The sequence below is a fragment of the Rutidosis leptorrhynchoides genome, chromosome 1 (genome assembly GCF_046630445.1).
Source record: "Rutidosis leptorrhynchoides isolate AG116_Rl617_1_P2 chromosome 1, CSIRO_AGI_Rlap_v1, whole genome shotgun sequence".
Taxonomy (NCBI): Eukaryota; Viridiplantae; Streptophyta; class Magnoliopsida; order Asterales; family Asteraceae; genus Rutidosis; species Rutidosis leptorrhynchoides.
The window spans coordinates 577,590,954-577,611,121 of record NC_092333.1 but is presented as its reverse complement, the minus strand read 5'-3'; positions in this window follow the sequence as shown (position 1 = coordinate 577,611,121).

Sequence of the window (20,168 nt, the reverse complement as noted above, 5' to 3'; positions counted from 1 at the left end):
AATTCTTTTATATTCCACCATATAACCAGCAGACGTACCAGTAATCTCGTTGCTTTTTGGCTTAAATCTCTCTGATAAATTATTATATTTATTCATTGAAACCCTATCATATACTCATCCACATCCTATAACGAGAACTGCCATAACAATTACCGGGAATCAGCAATCAGTACTTTGAAAACTCACAGCATATCTACATCAACAATTATGTGTGACATTTATCTCTTAGAATTATGATCTCTCATTCTGAAATTCTGAAAAGCACTCAGTCACAAATCAATACTCTAAATGATGAAAAAGCTGAATGAAGCAGCAAAAACTGTAGATAACCGTAAACGACCATAAACATGGAAAGTTTGATGATAAAGATTAGTATATTGGAAAAGCTCAGAAAAGTTGGAACAGGAAAGCGAATTGAGCTAACCATAAAGGAAACCAAGGAGAAATACAAGTAACATACCCTAAATTCATAGAACCCAGATAAATCTAGATCCGATGAAACCTTCAACGAATAACTTGCTCTATACTCGTGTTAAAATCTTGCGAAAGATCTTCCTCATCAACCATCGAACTTAGAAATTCCAAAACATCATCATCAATATCTTCGATATTTCTGAGGATATTTCCATAAATATTCTCGTCCGAAATTATATACCTCTTCGTGCTTCCTGTGTATCATTATGTTGGAAACATTCAATGGAAAATTTAGTACCGAAAAGCGGATTATGCGAGACTATGAAGGAAGCCGTGGACAAATCACAAAGAATAAGTTTGACTTCAAAGAATCCAAATGATTCAATACCTGCTGAAGTCTTTAGCGAATATCTTGCTCCTTACTCTAAACTCTTGCGGATAGTACTCTTCATCATCCTCTGATCTTAGAAATTCCAAGATATCATCGTATCTTTCATTATAAATATCCTCCATATTTCTGAAGATATTTTCATAACTATTCTTATCTAAATCATTAATCTATTAGTGCTATCATTGTGACATCATATAGAAACTGTTAGTTTCTATATTCTGTAAACTTTCGAGCTTAAAATATGAATGTTTTTGAAGTAGTGCCGGGAACTGATGCATGAGTTAGTATAATATAATGACACTTGATCAATATGATTATATTACAGTAAGTCATGCTGAGTTTCTAAATGGAACATGATGATTCACAGATTATAATGTCATCATGTGCCATGTTACATAACTCTTTCATTCTACTTAACTTATGAACATATCAAGAAAATATATTCTTGATAATTCTATTCTCAGTGATTCTGGATATTTTGACAAATCAAATCGTGCTATTACGTTCCTTCTTATTTAAAACATTAATAATGTTCATTCTGAAACTTATATCTGTGAATTCTGGACCATTACAAGAGATGCCAAATCGCCAGAAGGAGAAACGAAGGGACAAAGCTCTGAAATAGAAATTGGAGTATAAATTGCAGCAAATAGGAGGGAGTATTAAATGTGGATGACAATGATTATAGGAAACAGAAATGGGGACATTGAAATATAAGGAGAGATATAAAGCCCGATAACAACGCATAAATTACAAACCGTGTATATCAATGTTTATAGCAATATAAAGACAAGGGAGGATTATAAATACAATAATCCCTAGAGCATAATAGAAATAAACAGATTCTTCAGGTGGGAGTTGGAAAAGAAGAACGATCATTGCGATAGTTAGAATAAGAACAAGGATCAGAACAGGGTTAAGCATTTTCATAAATCCTTTGAATTTGGGAATTGAGTATAGAAGTGGTGAAAATAAATGGAACGGAAAAGGTAAATTTATAAAGGAAATATCAGACGTAGTAATCAGGGCAGATCACCATATTTAATTAAAGAGATCTTAATTTCTATAAATCCCGAAGAAATTAGATCTTATAGATCTTCAAGATTTTCTTTAAATCCCTTGAATTCCGGAATTCAACCCTGGCTACGTCAAAAGCTAAGACGCACTTTATTTTCTAAAAACCCACTATGACTACGCCAGAGTTTAAGTCTCTATCTCAATCCTTTGTGACAGCTTCACTCGTACGCTTCACATAATTGAATTTTTTTTCCTATATTAGTCAATAATGATAAAACTCTATTTATCAATTCATATTCGTCATGAAAACATTTTTATTGTTAGCCATGACCATCCCACTCAAATTTCGGGACGAAATTTCTTTAACGGGTAGGTACTGTTATGACCCGGAAATTTCCGATCAAATTTAAACTTTAATCTTTATATATTTCCGACAAGATAAGCAAAAATCTGTAATGTCGAGTCTCGAAAAGTTTGAAACTATATTCATGTAATCAATTACCCTTTGACCATGCCTGACGATTCACGAGCAATTAATTGTAAACTGATATGTGTGTGTGAAAATAAATATGTAAATAAAATATAAGTACATATATTAGGTTGAATGAATATTATACCATTTAATCGTTTGAATTAAAAGTGTAAAGGAGTATACAAAATAAATAAAATGTTATTAACTAAATATATATATATATATATATATATATATATATATATATATATATATATATATATATATATATATATATATATATATATATATATATATATATATATATATATATATATATATATATATATATATATATATATATATATATATATATGAATTCAATGTACAATTAATATTACAGGTATGTTCTGATATATATATAATATATATACAAATATTAAATATGTTATCATATAATAATAAGTATTAGATAATTAATAATATGTAATGTTATGTTAAATTTAATTATAATTCAAAAATATAATTATTATATTAATTTTATTATTATTGATTGCAGAATTATTAATATTACCAATTCGTTACATATATATACATCTTTATACCTGAGATTTGATAAACTTAATTATTTATATCAATCTCATTATTATTATTAATAGTAATATATTAATATTAGAGATATAAAAATGTAAACATGTAAATTGATATTACTAGTATTATTATGTATTATCTTTGAGAATCAATATTATTATTATACATTATTATTATTATTATTATTATTATTATTATTATTATTATTATTATTATTATTATTATTATTATTATTATTATTAATATAATTCTTACTATTATCAGTATTATTATTAATTAATTTATTTATCAATCATTATTAATAATATAATTTAAAAAGCTAAATAATTGGACGATATTGCTTGTCACATAAAGCAACTTTTATATTTTTCATCTTCTTTCTATTGTCTGTAGTTGAAGGAATCAGATTCTGTTTTCCATCTCTTTCACAAATTAATATCCTGTCTCCCTAAATCATATCCGTAATTGAAAGTGAATTGTTATCTATATTTACTGTTTGTGGGTTTTGTTCTTTATATCTATCTCTTTTATGTTTACTTATGCATTGAACAACCCATCTATCTCTTACTCTCTCCCTCCCATTTCTGTAAATCGAGGAACCACCACGATCATCATCTATATATATATATATATATATATATATATATATATATATATATATATATATATATATATATATATATATATATATATATATATATATATATATATATATATATATATATATATATATATATATATATATATATATATATATATATATATATATTTCTTCTATTTTCATTTTCTGTTTCAATCCGGCTACTCCATCACCTTGAGCACAATCATAACCCATGAGTTACCCTTTTCGATCATCACTTCACGGCCAAGACCAACACCATCAATCACCACCAACGAGTCACCATCTTCAACCTTCCATCTTCAAAACCCGCCACTTCCATCATTAACCGACACCAACACTTTCAAACACCACTACACCACCATCAACGTAGTACATATATGTATATATTTTTCTCGTTTCCTGTTAGAATCATAAAACTGTCACCTCCCAACTTCACATCACCACCTTCTACCTCTAATACCATCAATAAATCCTCACCATCGTATTACCATTCCTGGTTCTTTTTCTTTGTGAACCCATACTCGACAAACCCGTCATGAACTGTGGTGATTGCAAGATAAAAATGATGATGGATCGAACCGGCACCAAACACTGAATCCATTTTGTGGTCACTACTGTTTTGGGTCAGAATCATTGCAGATATTAAAGCGTTGTGCTACTGCAGCGTTTTTTGGTTTCTTCTCTTAAAAACACGATGCGTATATTATGATAATGATGCATGATGTTATATGAGCTGTAAAGCATGATGAGGGGAATCGTAAGACCCACTCTTTATTCTTGCTATCATATTGTATAAGCACTTTTGATTATAAGATTAAGAAGGTGGTTTATATTATTTTTTTGAACCGAAAGCATTAGCATGACCCACTCTCTTTTTCTTATTGGTTGAGCTAAAATAAGGTATGAGAATCAAGTAGATGGACCGAAGTTGTGTAGTCTGCTAATTGAGTCGAGGGATCAATTATAATCTTAGGGTCGAGACTTAGTTATCGTTTTAAGAATTGAGACACCATATCCCATTTCTCTTTTGGGTCAAATAAATTGATGATGAAAACGTTAAAGATGATGATACAGAAAGATGATGCGTAATGTGGAAGATGAAATAATTATAGGATGAAGATACCGTGAATTATGATGAAGATTTTATATGGTGATGATGATAGATACGGTTTCGATATATGATGATGATCGTATGATGTATCATGATATTAGATGATGCCCGTTGATATTGATAATGATGATGATGATTAAAAATGAAAATGATGATAAAGAAGACGATGAATAGTTCTGGGTGTTGTTTTGAAGAAGAAAATGGAAACTAAATATAACGGTTAATAAAAATTAAGCATGACTATAATCATAAAAGCCAAAGACAGAGGGACGGTTGTGTGTGTGGTCTTGGAACAAGAGGTCCTAAGTTCGAGCCAAGGCTGCTACAAATCATTTAGTTCTTTTTATGTTTTGGGCTGAGAGCTTGTTGGTTGGGTTTGTAAATTGGGCTGTTGGTGTTAGCCCGAATCCAATAGTTAATAGGCCTTGTGAACTAACTGATGAAAGGGTTAAATAAATTTCAATCCGTGTGGTAATGGATAAAACAAAATAGTTGAATGGTTAGGTGTTGCGTTGATGAACGAGAGGTCATGGGTTCGAGCCCGGCTTGGATGTATTTCTTTTTATAAGAAGACTTGTGGGAGGTAGTTTTTCTAATTATTGTTATTATTATTATTACAAGAATTATAATTATTATTATTAGTAATGCTAAAAATAAGTGTTAGTTATTATTATTATGAATATAATTACAATTATAAATAATATTAATATTATCATCACTTTGTTATCAAGTAACATTAATATATATTATTAGTGTTATTATTATAAGTATTAGTATTAACAAAATCATTAGTTATATTATTAATAAAGTTATTAATATTATTAGTAAATCATTATTATTATCAAAACTATATTTTTATATAAAAAAAATGAATATTTTGTACATAAAATATACCTATTACATATATTATAATATTCTACATAACTATATATATTGAACGTATTAATATTATGTACATAAATAATTGCATATAACAAACCATTGATTTTAAATATAACACTAAACAATTATGTATATAAATATGGATATATTAATATAACTATATAAATATTAATCATTTTGAATATATACACAAATTAATTATATATATATAAAATATAAATTTGTTCTGTTACGATTGTATGTTTTGATATATATATATATATACAAATGGTATAGGTTCGTGAACCCGAGGCCAACCCTGCATTGTTCAGTTGTTAAATATCGTTATATGTATTTTTACTACAAAATACATTATGGTGAGTTTCATTTGCCCTTTTTACTCTTTACATTTTTGGGCTGAGAATACATGCAAATGCTTTATTAACTGTTTTACAATATTTATATGCGTGAGTTTCATTTGCCTTTTTACCCTTTATATTTTTGGGACTGAGAATACATGCGCTTTTATAAATGTTTGACGAAATAGACACAAGTAATTGAAACTACATTCTATGGTTGAATTATCGAAATCGAATATGCCCCTTTTTATTAAGTCTGGTAATCTAAGAATTAGGGAACAGACACCCTAATTGACGCGAACTCTAAAGATAGATCTATCGGGCCCAACAAGCCCCATCCAAAGTACCGGATGCTTTAGTACTTCGAAATTTATATCATGTCCGAAGGAGGATCCCGGAATGATGGGGATATTCTTATATGCATATTGTGAATGTCGGTTACCAGGTGTTCAATCCATATGAATGATATTTTTGTCTCTATGCATGGGACGTATGTTTATGAGAAATGAAAATATGAAATCTTGTGGTCTATTAAAATTATGAAATAATTATTTATGTTAAACTAATGAACTCACCAACCTTTTGGTTGACACTTGAAAGCATGTTTATTCTCAGGTATGAAAGAAATCTTCCGCTGTGCAATTACTCATTTTAAAGATATTACTTGGAGTCATTCATGACATATTTCAAAAAACGTTGCATTCGAGTCGTTGAATTTATCAAGATTATTATTAAGTCAGTTATAGTTATATATTATAAAATGGTATGCATGACGTCCACTTTCGATGTAATGAAATATTGTCTTTTCAAAAACGAATGCAATGTTTGTAAAATGTATCATATAGAGGTCAAGTACCTCGCGATGTAATCAACTGTTGTGATTCGTTTATAATCGATATGGACTTCGTCCGGATGGATTAGGATGGGTCTTCACAGTTTTACCCGCTTAGTTTGACGATTTACAACGACAAGCTACTAAAGATGCAACCACTATTGCTGGCCTTGACGTTTTGCGCATACAGACTGCTGCGGCTGTAGCTTACGGTCTGGACCAAAAGTATAGAATCGGTGCAAGAAATGTATAACAACCCTCACTTTTTGACTTCTGAAATTACTGAAATAACCCTAGGGTTTACTGCCTGACTATACGTATTAATTATTTAAGGGTTGTTATATACACAATCGATTTAACGTTGACCAAATAATAAACTTTTAATCGACACTCACTGCTAATTAGAATTTATGCATTTCTGTAATATTATAACTATTAATCTATAAGTAATAAATAAAAAGTGACATTTATATAAATAATAAAACAATTAGGAACTAAATAAAAAAAAATACAAGTCATGAATTAGTAAAAAGAAAATAATACTTATCATGTAGTAAATGTAAAAATAATAATAATAATAATAATAATAATAATAATAATAATAATAATAATAATAATAATAATAATAATAATAATAGTAATAATAATAATAATAATAATAATAATAATAATAATAATAATAATAATAATAATAATAATAATAATAATAATAATAATAATAATAATAATAATAATGAGACTAAAGAATCTTAAACAATTACATCCTTATGTTGACTAAAAATATATATATATATATATATATATATATATATATATATATATATATATATATATATATATATATATATATATATATATATATATATATATATATAAATATATAAACTAGTACCACCTATTGTTGACTAAAAGAATTATAAAATAAAATAAAATCATTAATTAGAACATTCTTATGTTGACTAACACTCTAATACTTGCACTATATAAACACTCCTAGACTCCTGGTTTCTCATTCACAAATCACACCAAAATCATCTCTCAAAAACAATCTCTCCCTCTCCCTCTCTTGTGGTATTCGGCCAAGAACACCACCACCACACCACCACCATCTTCAAGTGATCTTCAAGCTTGTTCTTCCTGTTCATCAAGATCTTCAAGCGTGTTCTTCATTATTTGGGTTATTTGATCTTCATCACCAAGTTTTCTTCTTGTTTCTTGTTAATCTTCATCATCATTAACAAGGTATGATCCAAAATCTTAAAACTTTTAAATCTTTCTTTCAATTCATGTTTATATTCATAATCATATTCGTGCATGATCTTAACATTCATATTGTTCATGTAAAAAAATATAAATATACATATACATGTAAAAAAAATATATATAAACATATACATATATATACATATACGGTTATATATATAAAAATATATATATAAACTATATATATATATAAACTATATATATATATATATATATATATATATATATATATATATATATATATATATATATATATATATACATACATACATAAACATTAAACAAAATAAAACCCTAATACAACTTAAACCCTAAACATTAATTAATACCCTAATCATTACCTAATCATTACTTTACTAAACCATAAACCTAATAATACTATTAAACATTTATTACTTAAACCCTAATCATTAATTTATTATTAAAACCTAACTACTCTAATTAATTAAAACCCTAATACTACTTATACTACTACTTAACACTTATACTACTACTAACACTTATAATATACTACTTATAGTATAACATACGATTACAATAGTCATTCACGATAATGTGAGGATTACTCGAACGTCAACGCTACTTAAGGCCTAGGGTGATCCTTGGTACCACTATAGGATGCTTGTGGATTACGAATGCCAAACTTAGATTTTGGTCAAGATATCCTGGGCCAACCGGTAACAATTGGTCATTCTGGTGACTCGGCGGTGGAATAGATGTTTGGGTATGGTGCACAATATCAAACCCGACTATAGTAATCATACACTTAGTTACTAACACACTTAATAAGTGGTATACTTATTAAGAACAACTCACTAGTGTTCAACACTAACTTACTAAAAATAGAAACTTACTAAAAGTGGAAACTTACCAAAAATGAGAACTTAGTAAAACAAACTACATTTAAACTCTTGCATAGTTAAACTTAACTTAAACTTGGGCAAAACATTTAACTACTCTTAAATGTCATTAGGTTGACTTTCTGCTCACATTCATCCAACTCTTCTATTCCGAGGAATAACAAACTCTCTCCTACTTACTAAGGTGAACTCATAGCCCCACTCTTTATTGCTAGCAAATTATTTTAACTTACCGGGGTGCGACACATGCTGCTTTTACTATTTACAATTTAGACACAAGTACCAACTGTTAAACTATGATATATCCGGCTATGTCCGACTAAGTCCCTACAGTGATATTTTTAATTGCTCGTTAAATGCATTCTTAATTATTGGGGGTAGGCCTATCGGGAGTAACGTCCCCGATATATTTGACTAAGTCTTTGTATTACTTAATAATGAAATTATACCGACAAGTATAGACACAACTTGTCATTGGGCAAACTTTAAACGTTTAGTCTAAATATCACGAACTGGCATAACTTTTTTGGTCCCTGCGAGATCACCTTTATAAACTAAATCTTGTGGTCTAAAACAACGGTCAAACATATTTGTTAAACCTATGAACTTCACTCAACCTTTTTGGTTGACACTTTAGCATGTTTGTCTCAGGTGCTGATTGATCAAGCTTACTTACTTACTGATTATGTGGTGCTACTTGGACTTAGGATCAAGAGATATCGCATTTATTATTCTTGCATTTGAAACAATTACTTTATTGTAATTTCCATTATTGTAACGACACTTCATTTTTCCGCTGCGTACTCAATATAGTTTGTTTTATTCATATAGTATTGTTTTCGTATTATAATATGTTGGTTTGTTTGATATTAAGTCACATTTCACCCAGGCCCTAATTGGGGGTGTGATAGATTGGTATCAGAGCATAACCAGGCTGTTATAGAGAATCAGGATTGCATTTTTATGTGTGCCTTACTTGCTAGCTATGGTGCCTTAGCAATCTAGGAAACTATAACCTTTCCTGCCTTAGACTTAAAGCACTTAGGATTGCCTTATAATCTTAACAACCTTGCTTTGATAATCTTGTCTTAAAATGCTAATCAAAGTCTCTTTCCTAATATTAGGATGTCTAATTTTCATCAAGTGAACAAAATGACTCTTTTCAAGCCAACCGAAGAAGATACTGAAAAGTCTTCCACTGAAAGACCAGTCCAAAGTCCACCTTATGGCTTTGGTGGTCCTCCCTCACCAAACTATAGTCCGAATACTTTACCTAATTATCCCGATAACTACCCGACCCCAAGAACTGAAGACAAGGGGAAACGTCCTGAGGAAACTGGTCCGTCTAAGAAAAGAGCCCGATCTCCTTTTTGTGATAATGATGCTAAGAAGTTTGAAGGGTTGCTTCGCCATGTGGCAAGAATTGAGGAACGAATGGACGAGAAAGACCGGGAAGTTAAGAAACTGAAGGAAGAGAATGTTAAGTTGAGAAAGGAGTTAACGACACTGAGGTATGAGGAAGAATGTAACACTCGCTGGGGAAAGCAATCACTTGCTTATCTCAAGGAGGATTTTGATTTCCGGATGAATATGGAAAGAAATCGAGTCGATAAGTAGCTTGCTCTAAAGGGGTACGACAATAACGCAGTCAACAGCCGTGTTACTAACCTCTATGATAACCTCGAGTATCTCTATGAGAAACAAAAGGCGAAGAATGAGAAAGTTGAGGAGTTTATGAAGAAGGTTGAGGACGAAAAGAAGAAATATGAAGACTACTTCAATCTTAATATTTCCTAGTTTATTTTTTTTCCTATTTTCTATCCATGTAAAGGCTATGTCTTAATCTATTTCCTATTTCCAACTCGTGTAATAAAGGCTTATTTAATGCCTCGTTTCTAATAATATCGAGTGCTTCATTTATATCATGTGATATCAACACTTTATTCATACTTGTAATTGCTCAAACCTATAACTTGTCAACTTATCAAACTTATGTTCACTTCTATGTAGTGACATCATGGGTCGTCCAGCTGCACCTACCGTTAATAACATAGTGTTGACCACTGAGCAATTTCAACAGTTACTTGCTTCCACCCAAGGCAACGCCCAAGCTAATCATGCTAATCATCAACCGAAACCTTGTTCTTACAAGGACTTTACGAACTGCCACCTGAAATGTCCCGTTCTTATTGATTAAAAACGTTCCATATTAATTGATTTCGTTGCGAGGTTTTGACCTCTATATGAGATGTTTTTCAAAGACTGCATTCATTTTAAAACAAACCATAACCTTTATTTCATCAATAAAGGTTTAAAAAGCTTTACGTAGATTATCAAATAATGATAATCTAAAATATCCTGTTTACACACGACCATTACATAATGGTTTACAATACAAATATGTTACAACAAAATAAGTTTCTTGAATGCAGTTTTTACACAATATCATACAAGCATGGACTCCAAATCTCGTCCTTATTTAAGTATGCGACAGCGGAAGCTCTTAATAATCACCTGAGAATAAACATGCTTAAAACGTCAACAAAAATGTTGGTGAGTTATAGGTTTAACCTATATATATCAAATCGTAACAATAGACCACAAGATTTCATATTTCAATACACATCCCATACATAGAGATAAAAATCATTCATATGGTGAACACCTGGTAACCGACATTAACAAGATGCATATATATAAGAATATCCCCATCATTCCGGGACACCCTTCGGATATGATATAAATTTCGAAGTACTAAAGCATCCGGTACTTTGGATGGGGTTTGTTAGGCCCAATAGATCTATCTTTAGGATTCGCGTCAATTAGGGTGTCTGTTCCCTAATTCTTAGATTACCAGACTTAATAAAAAGGGGCATATTCGATTTCGATAATTCAACCATAGAATGTAGTTTCACGTACTTGTGTCTATTTTGTAAATCATTTATAAAACCTGCATGTATTCTCATCCCAAAAATATTAGATTTTAAAAGTGGGACTATAACTCACTTTCACAGATTTTTACTTCGTCGGGAAGTAAGACTTGGCCACTGGTTGATTCACGAACCTATAACAATATATACATATATATCAAAGTATGTTCAAAATATATTTACAACACTTTTAATATATTTTGATGTTTTAAGTTTATTAAGTCAGCTGTCCTCGTTAGTAACCTACAACTAGTTGTCCACAGTTAGATGTACAGAAATAAATCGATAAATATTATCTTGAATCAATCCACGACCCAGTGTATACGTATCTCAGTATTGATCACAACTCAAACTATATATATTTTGGAATCAACCTCAACCCTGTATAGCTAACTCCAACATTCACATATAGAGTGTCTATGGTTGTTCCGAAATATATATAGATGTGTCGACATGATAGGTCGAAACATTGTATACGTGTCTATGGTATCTCAAGATTACATAATATATAATACAAGTTGATTAAGTTATGGTTGGAATAGATTTGTTACCAATTTTCACGTAGCTAAAATGAGAAAAATTATCCAATCTTGTTTTAACCATAACTTCTTCATTTTAAATCCGTTTTGAGTGAATCAAATTGCTATGGTTTCATATTGAACTCTATTTTATGAATCTAAACAAAAAAAAGTATAGGTTTCTAGTCGGAAAAATAAGTTACAAGTCGTTTTTGTAAAGGTAGTCATTTCAGTCGAAAGAACGACGTCTAGATGACCATTTTAGAAAACATACTTCCACTTTGAGTTTAACCATAATTTTTGGATATAGTTTCATGTTCATAATAAAAATCATTTTCTCAGAATAACAACTTTTAAATCAAAGTTTATCATAGTTTTTAATTAACTAACCCAAAACAGCCCGCGGTGTTACTACGACGGCGTAAATCCGGTTTTACGGTGTTTTTCGTGTTTCCAGGTTTTAAATCATTAATTTAGCATATCATATAGATATAGAACATGTGTTTAGTTGATTTTAAAAGTCAAGTTAGAAGGATTAACTTTTGTTTGCGAACAAGTTTAGAATTAACTAAACTATGTTCTAGTGATTACAAGTTTAAACCTTCGAATAAGATAGCTTTATATGTATGAATCGAATGATGTTATGAACATCATTACTACCTTAAGTTCCTTGGATGAACCTACTGGAAAAGAGAAAAATGGATCTAGCTTCAATGGATCCTTGGATGGCTCAAAGTTCTTGAAGCAAAATCATGACACGAAAACAAGTTCAAGTAAGATCATCACTTGAAATAAGATTGTTATAGTTATAGAAATTGAACCAAAGTTTGAATATGATTATTACCTTGTATTAGAATGATAACCTACTGTAAGAAACAAAGATTTATTGAGGTTGGATGATCACCTTACAAGATTGGAAGTGAGCTAGCAAACTTGAAAGTATTCTTGATTTTATGAAACTAGAACTTTTGGAATTTATGAAGAACACTTAGAACTTGAAGATAGAACTTGAGAGAGTTCAATTAGATGAAGAAAATTGAAGAATGAAAGTGTTTGTAGGTGTTTTTGGTCGTTGGTGTATGGATTAGATATAAAGGATATGTAATTTTGTTTTCATGTAAATAAGTCATGAATGATTACTCATATTTTTGTAATCTTATGAGATATTTCATGCTAGTTGCCAAATGATGGTTACCACATGTGTTAGGTGACTCACATGGGCTGCTAAGAGCTGATCATTGGAGTGTATATACCAATAGTACATACATCTAAAAGCTGTGTATTGTACGAGTACGAATACGGGTGCATACGAGTAGAATTGTTGATAAAACTGAACGAGAATGTAATTGTAAGCATTTTTGTTAAGTAGAAGTATTTTGATAAGTGTATTGAAGTCTTTCAAAAGTGTATAAATACATATTAAAACACTACATGTATATACATTTTAACTGAGTCGTTAAGTCATCGTTAGTCGTTACATGTAAGTGTTGTTTTGAAACCTTTAGGTTAACGATCTTGTTAAATGTTGTTAACCCAATGTTTATAATATCAAAAGAGATTTTAAATTATTATATTATCATGATATTATGATGTACGAATATCTCTTAATATGATATATATACATTAAATGTCGTTACAACGATAAACGTTACATATATGTCTCGTTTCAAAATCATTAAGTTAGTAGTCTTGTTTTTACATATGTAGTTCATTGTTAATATAATTAATGATATGTTTACTTATCATAATTTCATGTTAACTATACATATAACCATATATATGTCATCATATAGTTTTTTTACAAGTTTTAACGTTCGTGAATCACCGGTCAACTTGGGTGGTCAATGGTCTATATGAAACCTATTTCAATTAATCAAGTCTTAACAAGTTTGATTGCTTAACATGTTGGAAACATTTAATCATGTAAATATAAATCTCAATTAATATATATAAACATGGAAAAGTTCGGGTCACTACAGTACCTACCCGTTAAATAAATTTCGTCCCGAAATTTTAAGCTGTTGAAGGTGTTGACGAATCTTCTGGAAATAGATGCGGGTATTTCTTCTTCATCTGATCTTCACGCTCCCAGGTGAACTCGGGTCCTCTACGAGCATTCCATCGAACCTTAACAATTGGTATCTTGTTTTGCTTAAGTCTTTTAACCTCACGATCCATTATTTCGACGGGTTCTTCGATGAATTGAAGTTTTTCGTTGATTTGGATTTCATCTAATGGAATAGTGAGATCTTCTTTAGCAAAACATTTCTTCAAATTCGAGACGTGGAAAGTGTTATGTACAGCCGCGAGTTGTTGAGGTAACTCAAGTCGGTAAGCTACTGGTCCGACACGATCAATAATCTTGAATGGTCCAATATACCTTGGATTTAATTTCCCTCGTTTACCAAATCGAATAACGCCTTTCCAAGGTGAAACTTTAAGCATGACCATCTCTCCAATTTCAAATTCTATATCTTTTCTTTTAATGTCAGCGTAGCTCTTTTGTCGACTTTGGGCGGTTTTCAACCGTTGTTGAATTTGGATGATCTTCTCGGTAGTTTCTTGTATAATCTCCGGACCCGTAATCTGTCTATCCCCCACCTCACTCCAACAAATCGGAGACCTGCACTTTCTACCATAAAGTGCTTCAAACGGCGCCATCTCAATGCTTGAATGGTAGCTGTTGTTGTAGGAAAATTCTGCTAACGGTAGATGTCGATCCCAACTGTTTCTGAAATCAATAACACATGCTCGTAGCATGTCTTCAAGCGTTTGTATCGTCCTTTCGCTCTGCCCATCAGTTTGTGGATGATAGGCAGTACTCATGTCTAGACGAGTTCCTAATGCTTGCTGTAATGTCTGCCAGAATCTTGAAATAAATCTGCCATCCCTATCAGAGATAATAGAGATTGGTATTCCATGTCTGGAGACGACTTCCTTCAAATACAGTCGTGCTAACTTCTCCATCTTGTCATCTTCTCTTATTGGTAGGAAGTGTGCTGATTTGGTGAGACGATCAACTATTACCCAAATAGTATCAAAACCACTTGCAGTCCTTGGCAATTTAGTGATGAAATCCATGGTAATGTTTTCCCATTTCCATTCCGGAATTTCGGGTTGTTGAAGTAGACCTGATGGTTTCTGATGCTCAGCTTTGACCTTAGAACACGTCAAACATTCTCCTACGTATTTAGCAACATCGGCTTTCATACCCGGCCACCAAAAATGTTTCTTGAGATCCTTGTACATCTTCCCCGTTCCAGGATGTATTGAGTATCTGGTTTTATGAGCTTCTCTAAGTACCATTTCTCTCATATCTCCAAATTTTGGTACCCAAATCCTTTCAGCCCTATACCGGGTTCCGTCTTCCCGAATATTAAGATGCTTCTCCGATCCTTTGGGTATTTCATCCTTTAAATTTCCCTCGTTTAAAACTCCTTGTTGCGCCTCCTTTATTTGAGTAGTAATGTTATTATGAATCATTATATTCATAGATTTTACTCGAATGGGTTCTCTATCCTTCCTGCTCAAGGCATCGGCTACCACATTTGCCTTCCCCGGGTGGTAACGAATCTCAAAATCGTAATCATTCAATAATTCAATCCACCTACGCTGCCTCATATTCAGTTGTTTCTGATTAAATATGTGTTGAAGACTTTTGTGGTCGGTATATATAATACTTTTGACCCCATATAAGTAGTGCCTCCAAGTCTTTAATGCAAAAACAACCGCGCCTAATTCCAAATCATGCGTCGTATAATTTTGTTCATGAATCTTCAATTGTCTAGACGCATAAGCAATCACCTTCGTTCGTTGCATTAATACACAACCGAGACCTTGCTTTGATGCGTCACAATAAATCACAAAATCATCATTCCCTTCAGGCAATGACAATATAGGTGCCGTAGTTAGCTTTTTCTTCAATAACTGAAACGCTTTCTCTTGTTCATCATTCCATTCAAATTTCTTCCCTTTATGCGTTAATGCAGTCAAGGGTTTTGCTATTCTGGAAAAGTCTTGGATGAACCTTCTGTAGTAACCAGCTAGTCCTAAAAACTGGCGTATGTGTTTCGGAGTTTTCGGGGTTTCCCACTTTTCAACAGTTTCTATCTTTGCCGGATCTACCTTAATACCTTCTTTGTTCACTATGTGACCGAGGAATTGAACTTCTTCCAACCAAAATGCACACTTTGAAAACTTAGCGTACAATTCTTCCTTCCTCAATACTTCTAACACCTTTCTCAAATGTTCACCGTGTTCTTGGTCATTCTTTGAGTAAATAAGTATGTCATCAATGAAAACAATGACAAACTTGTCAAGGTATGGTCCACACACTCGGTTCATAAGGTCCATGAACACAGCTGGTGCATTAGTTAAACCAAACGGCATGACCATAAACTCGTAATGACCGTAACGTGTTCTGAAAGCAGTCTTTGGAATATCATCTTCTTTCACCCGCATTTGATGATACCCGGAACGTAAGTCAATCTTTGAATAAACAGACGAGCCTTGTAGTTGATCAAATAAGTCGTCGATTCTCGGTAGTGGGTAGCGGTTCTTGATGGTAAGTTTGTTCAACTCTCGGTAGTCGATACACAACCTGAATGTACCATCTTTCTTCTTGACAAACAAAACAGGAGCTCCCCACGGTGATGTGCTTGGTTGAATGAAACCACGCTCTAAAAGTTCTTGTAATTGGCTTTGCAGTTCTTTCATCTCGCTGGGTGCGAGTCTGTAAGGAGCACGAGCTATTGGTGCAGCTCCTGGTACAAGATCTATTTGAAATTCAACGGATCGATGTGGGGGTAATCCCGGTAATTCTTTCGGAAATACATCGGGAAATTCTTTTGCAATGGGAACATCATTGATGCTCTTTTCTTCAGTTTGTACTTTCTCGACGTGTGCTAGAACAGCATAGCAACCTTTTCTTATTAGTTTTTGTGCCTTCAAATTACTAATAAGATGTAGCTTCGTGTTGCCCTTTTCTCCGTACACCATTAAGGGTTTTCCTTTTTCTCGTATAATGCGAATTGCATTTTTGTAACAAACGATCTCCGCTTTCACTTCTTTCAACCAGTCCATACCGATTATCACATCAAAACTCCCTAACTCTACTGGTATCAAATCAATCTTAAATGTTTCGCTAACCAGTTTAATTTCTCGATTCCGACATATATTATCTGCTGAAATTAATTTACCATTTGCTAATTCGAGTAAAAATTTACTATCCAAAGGCGTCAATGGACAACTTAATTTAGCACAAAAATCTCTACTCATATAGCTTCTATCCGCACCCGAATCAAATAAAACGTAAGCAGATTTATTGTCAATAAGAAACGTACCCGTAACAAGCTCCGGGTCTTCCTGTGCCTCTACCGCATTAATATTGAAAACTCTTCCACGGCCTTGTCCATTCGTGTTCTCCTGGTTCGGGCAATTTCTAATAATGTGGCCTGGTTTTCCACATTTATAACAAACTACATTGGCATAACTTGCTCCGACACTACTTGCTCCGCCATTACTCGTTCCGACACCATTTGTTCCTTTCGTTCTATTAACCCCTGGTCCGTAGACCTCACACTTCGCCGCGCTATGACCATTTCTTTTACACTTGTTGCAAAATTTGGTGCAGAACCCCGAGTGATTCTTTTCACACCTTTGGCATAGTTGCTTCTGATTGTTGTTGTTGTTGCGGTTATTATTGTTGTTGGGATGATTGTTGTAGTTGCTGTTGTTGTTGTTGTTGTTGTTGTTGTTGTTGGGCCGTTTGTTGTAGTTGCGATTGATGTTGCGATTGTTGGGATAATTGTTGCGATTATTGTTGTAATTGCTGTTGTTGTTGTATTGGTGATTCTTATCACCGTTTTCCTCCCACTTTCTTTTGACTTGCTTCACATTGGCCTCTTCAGCAGTCTGTTCTTTAATTCTTTCTTCAATCTGGTTCACTAGTTTGTGAGCCATTCTACATGCCTGTTGTATGGAGGCGGGCTCGTGTGAACTTATATCTTCTTGGATTCTTTCCGGTAATCCTTTCACAAATGCGTCGATCTTCTCTTCCTCATCTTCGAATGCTCCCGGACACAATAGGCACAATTCTGTGAATCGTCTTTCGTACGTGGTAATATCAAATCCTTGGGTTCGTAACTCTCTAAGTTCTGTCTTGAGCTTATTGACCTCGGTTCTGGGACGGTACTTCTCGTTCATCAAGTGCTTGAATGCTGACCACGGTAGTGCGTACGCATCATCTTGTCCCACTTGCTCTAGATAGGTATTCCACCATGTTAACGCAGAACCTGTGAAGGTATGCGTAGCGTACTTCACTTTGTCCTCTTCAGTACACTTACTTATGGCAAACACCGATTCAACCTTCTCGGTCCACCGTTTCAATCCGATCGGTCCTTCGGTTCCATCAAATTCCAAAGGTTTGCAGGCAGTGAATTCTTTGTAGGTGCATCCTACACGATTTCCTGTACTGCTAGATCCAAGGTTATTGTTGGTATGTAGCGCAGCCTGTACTGCGGCTATGTTTGAAGCTAGAAAAGTACGGAATTCCTCTTCATTCATATTCACGGTGTGTCGAGTAGTCGGTGCCATTTCCTTCAAAATAGTTAAATGGAACAAGTTAATCATACAGAATATTAAGAGTAGTTAATAGTATTTCGTAGCATAATATGAACTCATTTATAAAAGCTTTTTCTTCATATTAGCGTTTTATAAGTTTAAATTCGGGTAGTACCTACCCGTTAAGTTCATACTTAGTAGCTAATATACAATTCAACTACTACAATTCTATATGAAAAACTGATTATAATAATATTTCGCGTTCAAACTTTTATACAATATTTTACAAACTTACAATACTGCTTATTTTACATAAAGCATGAAATATAGCACACAATAACTTTGATACAAGATAGTTGTGAAGATAATTCTAGCTAGTACACAAGTCGTTCAGCAAAGGCAATAAAGACACGTAATTCATACGTCCAGAAACAAGTCATGCATTCTGGTTTTACTAGGACTACTTCCCATCCTTGGTCTTGTGCAACATAACCGTTATGGCCATTGATAAGACAGCGTGTTGTAACGTCGTCAAAGGGACGAGGGTTACGTAATGTCCAACAGTCCCGTAATAATCTAAAAACCTCATTTCTTACCCCAATTACCGACTCCGTCACTTGTGGAAACGTTTTGTTTAATAGTTGTAGCCCGATGTTCTTGTTCTCACTTTGGTGAGAAGCGAACATTACTAATCCGTAAGCATAACATGCTTCTTTATGTTGCATGTTAGCCGCTTTTTCTAAATCACGAAGTCCAATATTCGGATATATTGAGTCAAAATAATTTCTTAACCCGCTGCGTAAAATAGCATTTGGGTTCCCCGCAATATATGCGTCAAAGTAAACACATCGTAACTTATGGGTTTCCCAATGTGATATCCCCCATCTTTCAAACGAAAGTCTCCTATAAACCAAGACATTCTTGGAACGTTCTTCGAATGTCTTACAAACTGATCTCGCCTTAAATAGTTGTGCCGAGGAATTCTGGCCGACTCTAGACAAGATTTCATCAATCATGTCTCCGGGTAGGTCTCTTAAAATATTGGGTTGTCTATCCATTTTGTGTTTTTAAACTGTAAAATAGACAAGAGTTAGATTCATAAAAAAATACTTATTAATACAAGCAATTTTTTTTTACATATATCATAAAGCATACGAACACTATATTACATATATTACACCACACGAATACAACTATCTTATTCCGACTCGCTCGTTTCTTCTTCTTCGGTTTTGGTTCGTTTTGCCAAGTTTCTAGGGATATATGATGTTCCCCTAATACGAGCCGTCGTTGTCCACATTGGTTTAGAAAAACCTGGTGGTTTAGAGGTTCCCGGGTCATTGTTACAACTTAAGGACTTCGGGCGTTGACGATACATATAAAGTTC